Here is a 5502-nt window from a genome sequence, read left to right as displayed (position 1 = left end):
AGCATGAGAGAAGGTAGACAGATTGTCGAAAATAAGAGCATCAACCTGCCTGCTTCAAACGAGAGGCCTGGTGCTGAAATTAGAACGCATGCTGTGAGGGAACTGTATCAGGAAATCTGTTCCTGTGTCAACAGCCCCTGCAGTATGCTGACCTGGGCAGATACTCCAATTGATTAACTTCATCTGTGTCACCCGCAGAGAGAAAGGCAGTGGTAACTGATGACTTCACCAGTATCCATCTTTTCTATTTAAGGAAGTTAGAAATACACCTTAAGATGGATGCTGAAATAGGTACCATCTATCTTTTGGGCCTAATATATGGTCTGTGGTTTCTTAAAAATCTGAAGCCAAGGGCCTTGAGAGGCAGAGCAAGGAAGTTTTCCCAAAGATAAGCTTAAAATTTTTGCTGATTTTTGATAATATTGGAATCTTGAAATTTCCTTAAATGTAAGAGATAGCAGAAACTAAAGAAAAGAAATAGGTTACCCTCTCTCCCTACAGACTATATATTTCATGAAGCTAAGCTAACATAAAAGTTTAGCATTTCTTGCTTCTATCCAACTGTCAATAGCATGTGTGCGCGAGCATGCACGAGCGCACACACACACACACACACATACACAAACACATACACACACATACTTGTTAGTTGGTTGTTTTATGTGATCTAATATGTTAGATAACACATTTATTCCTAACATATTTATACAAAGAATATTAAGATCTCTATTATCCAATCCATTCTATACAACATAAACTCCATAAAATGTAAGTTCAAAAATTTCTATATCTCTTCTCGAAATTTTCATCTACAAAACTCAATCCAGTTTTTAACACCATTAATGCTTCCAGTGAAGTTTTCCAATTCTTTTTTTCTATATTCTCCAACACATAATCTGCACTTCCAGTAAGTCTGACTGGTTATTATTTCTTATATATAGAGGACTCTATCCTTAACAGTCTCAGCCGCGAACATAGTCTCTGCCTATTGACTAACTTTTATATCCTATAATTGTCTTTATTTAAGCAACTTTAATTATATAATAATGCTTGAATCTGTTCTTGCACAGAATGTTAAAGAATTTAGATTCTGGGCACCAAAGTTGCTAAGCAGAAAAATTAATGATACTTGCTCTGCAAGCCTAGTGAGCTGAGTTGGATCCCTAGAACCTACTTAGATGTGGAAGGAGAGAACTCCCAAATGTTCTCTGGCCTCCATGTGTACCGTGACATATGTATCTCCCACACAAACCCAGCATGAGTGTACACACACATACACTAATTTTATTCTATCTTCTCTTTCCAGAGAGACAATTGCCCTTAGCATACTTGTTCATATGCATAGACAAAATACGTGTCTCAGTGTGTGTATACATATATATAAACCCATTTTGTATTTATGATTATTTTATATAAAGATCATACTCCAATATTGTTTTTAACACTTTTACTCACCTATTTTCTTATAATTCTTTCTGTACTAGGAATAGATACTTGCTACAATATTCCAATTCAGTCAGCCACCAGTAATCAATGAATATTTGTTTTACTTTCATTTTGCTGCTGGAAAAAAAAAATGTCAAAAATGAACACAATTCTGAAGTATTATTTTCTAGGTATTACCATAGTTTGAATGTTGGAACTCACTCCTCAGTCTGACCACATTGAAAGGTGGGGCCCAAGAAGAGACAGTACAAAATGGACTAGGAGCAGCGTTCTCCTGGACTGCAATAGCATGTATAATGGTTCAGCCAACACGAATAACAGTATAAGTGAGTTGCTGGCTGTGCTCTCTTCCCAACTTCCACATAGCTGCCACGTGAGTGTACCCATGTAGCGTTTCGTCAATCTGCACACACGAAGTCTCTCTTGTCTGCATAAGGACACTAGCCCCATCATGCACTTCCTGCACTGAGGGCCTAACTCAAAGTAAATTACCACAGATGCCATGTCCAAACAGCAACCTACTGAGGATTGAACATATGAATTTTGAAGGTACATAGTGTCGCAGGCATAAGCCTAGGATGGGAGTTTCAGGTTAGGGGGCTCTGACAGATGCCTCCTGGAAGGACTGTACTAATGTCCCTTTCATCTCAGTGTTCAAAGCAACACTGCCCTGTATCAGTAGCACCACACCGTGCTTCTCAATCTTTTCTTTTCTCCTGGATTTTTTAAATTAAAGAAAACAAAATGTTCTCTCATTCTTAGATTACATCTTCCATTTACCCCTGAAGTTCTGAGCAGTGCACAATGCTTAATGACCATTTCTAGAATTGTTTTTGTTCATTTTCCTATCAGAAGAGAGTTCATATATAATGAATACTAATTCACTGTATCTCTATTAAGGTTGGAGTTTTAATGTTTTGTTAATTATTAGATTTCTAACAAACCATATAGCACATGCTGCGTGCTCAGTAAACATTTACTGAATTTACAAGAATGAATATGAAAAATGAATCAGAAATGTTGTGAACATTTTTTCGGATAACTACATAGTGCCTAAACAAAAGGTGATAACGTGGATGTGTTCACATTTATCAGTATTTCCACTCAATATTCTACATTCTGTGTCTCGCCTTATAACCACTGTCACCATAAATAATAAACAAATTTTCATTATTCCACTCTGACTGTGAGATTCTTTTCTATGCCATTCATTTTATACTATTTGACTCACCATACTTATAACCTGAACAAAACAGTAATTTAATTAACATTAACATTAAGACATTAAGGAGTGAATTCATATGTAACATCAGAGATGAATTGACTTTTATAAAATAGCACATGTCAGTTTTTTTAGGTGTGCCTGAGTGTGTGTGTGTGTGTGTGTGTGTGTGTGTGTGTGTGTCTACAGAGACCAGAGGTGTCAGATTGCCCTACAATAGTTGGTGTTACAAACTGTTGTGAACCATCTGACATAGGTGCTAGAAATCAAACTCCAAAGACACGCTCAAACATAGAATAGTCACATTACGTTTCAGTAAATGTCCTCAGAGACTCCTTAAGAAAAGGATTCTAGGAAGTATAATTTAGAAGGCAACATATGATTTCCACTTATATTCAATTTATTATGTGAGATTAATTCACACACTATGGGGGCTGTATGTAAACTAAATAAGATGGAGAATGTCAACACTACTATTTATTTGTATGTATGTTAAGCAAAATTTATAGATGCAAAACCCTGGGCTATGATGCCAAGCAAAGACTTCAGAAACTTAGCAATGGTGTTTAGAAGCTGAAAAAGACAAACACACCAAAGTAACCTTCCTAGCTAAAGACTCCATGAACGTCTCATTGCAGCAATGTCCTCTGGAAATGATAGACAGTCACATCTGTCTTTTTTTTTTTTAAGCACATTTCTACTCCTGAGTAGTGGTATTGTCAACATATGATATGAAAACCATCAATACATGCCAACGGTGTTTGCAGTGCAGGTGGCAAGAAACCCTATGGCTAAGGCAGGAAAAACAAAAACAAAAAAAGATGAAAAAGAAAGCAATTGAGTCAGGAAGTACATCTTGTGCTGAGATGAGCAGGAGAGCCTAGTGAAACAGAAGAGGAAACTGATAATTTATACATCAGAACCAGTGCTTCTATGTTCATTGAAGTAAGAGCAAAAGCATCTCATTTATCACCGTACTTTGCATACGAAATAGTTTTTGCACATTATATTACTCACGTGTCCTTTGAAAATGTCAACCGAAGAACTCGTTCCTGGTGAATAATTATTTACATGTTCTTTTGCTCTACAAGTAAAAATTATTAGTCAAATACAGTCAGCCTAATGCTGACGTGAAATTGTGGAGAAACTAGCAGGTGAAAAGTCATTTCATGGAGAATTAACTAGGATACTCAGATATAAGGGGAATTTTCCAAAGAGACATTCAGCCCAAACTTTCTTAGATGTACTCATTTAATAAAGTTTACTAGTTGTTTGTTAGAGCTCTGCTTGGCACATCTCTGGCAAGTCCATGTTATAGTATAGGTTCAGAAACTACAAATGTCCTTGAGAGATTTAATGCTCGTACTGACCCATACCTTACACAGGTACACAGACATACAAATAAGGTCGAACAAGGGAAAGACAATCGGCATTTAGGAGGATTGTGCAAATCAAGTCTATCTCCAGTTCAGTTTTATTAATGGACAGGATATAAATTGAAATAACTTTCAGTTTCTGTGAAAATTTTCAAGACACACCAAATCTCCCTCTGGTAAGTGGAGAAATTGCATTCAGCAAATACTCATTTGGCAACCACTGTGTGCTGGGAGCTAGGGGTGGAACAAGTAAGTACTTCCCACCTGGAAGAGCTCTCAAGCTAAGGATGTCTACTGGGAGAGATTTGTAGAGCTTAACACATGCCAGACGAGCCAAGAGGGCCACTAAGTTTTGTTTGAAACTGGAGAGGTACCTGAAGAAACAGCTTTTGGGCGGAAAGAACTTTGTATACAAAACGTGAGACATCTATAGCATTTGAGTAATGGTTCCGAAATGATGGTGTTACATGTAAGCAGTTCAGATTAAGGAATTACTCCAGGATCTTATGTGTGGTGTGTGAGAAATCGGAGTATGCTTGTGAGTCCTGCTCATTTTGTTTTTCTGTGTAAATCCAAAGAAACGTGTCCCAATTTGGTCCCATGTGCAAACACTTCCCTGCAGCCTTGATCTTCCCCCTGCATGAACTGCACTGCACAGCACATCTGCCTCCTCATCAAAGCCTCTGGTTTTCCTCACTGCCCATTGTTCAGCTCTTTGCCTAACTCACCTCGGTACTAGTATTTTCTTCAATGTCTATAGATTAATTTCCATGCTGAAGAAACATACATGGTTAACAACACCACCTCTGGGGATTTTTATTCTTCCTTTTCCTCTCCTCCCCTCTCTTTCTTTCTCTTTTCCCTTCCCCTCTCTTCCCTCCACCTCTCCTCCCTTCTCTACTCCTTTTCTTATTCAAAACACACAAACTCTTTAGAATATTGATCTTAATTCTTCCTTCCTTCCTGCACAACACACCTAACAACCTCTTTTCACCTTTATTCTTATTTTTATATTATAAAGATAAATATTAAGGATATGCTTGTCATTGTCTTTCTTTTGTTAGCCATAATCATTATATAAAATAACAGCTTTCATTAAGACATCTTGTACACATGCATATAATGTACTTTATCTAGTGAGACTCTCCATTATCTCTTCTTTACACAGTAAGACTCAAAAGTGCAAATATTACAGTTTTTCTCTCAAATACATAATTGAAATTTCAATGGTAGGGGAAGGAGAACAAGAACAGATAATTGACCTGCTTCTAAAGGCATTGCAGGTGTGTATCATATGTCTGTCAGTAGAAGGCAGAGAGGAGAGAGGCTATGTCTAAGCTCAGTGTTCTGACCCACGAACATCAGAATGATTAGTAGCCTAACACTCCCTGAAAAAAGAAAGAGAGAGAGAGGGGGGGAGAGGGGGAGGAGAAGAAGAAGAAGAAGAAGAAGAAGAAG

At 37.4% G+C, this 5502-nt stretch overlaps 1 pseudogene; it reads left to right on the top strand.

Annotated features, from left to right (window-relative positions):
- Positions 1 to 5305: 5305 nt before the first annotated feature.
- Positions 5306 to 5430, top strand: LOC116081334 (annotated as a pseudogene).
- Positions 5431 to 5502: the final 72 nt, after the last annotated feature.

This window comes from Mastomys coucha, unplaced genomic scaffold (assembly GCF_008632895.1).
Source record: "Mastomys coucha isolate ucsf_1 unplaced genomic scaffold, UCSF_Mcou_1 pScaffold6, whole genome shotgun sequence".
Classification (NCBI taxonomy): Eukaryota; Metazoa; Chordata; class Mammalia; order Rodentia; family Muridae; genus Mastomys; species Mastomys coucha.
This window is presented reverse-complemented; position numbering and strand designations above follow the sequence as displayed.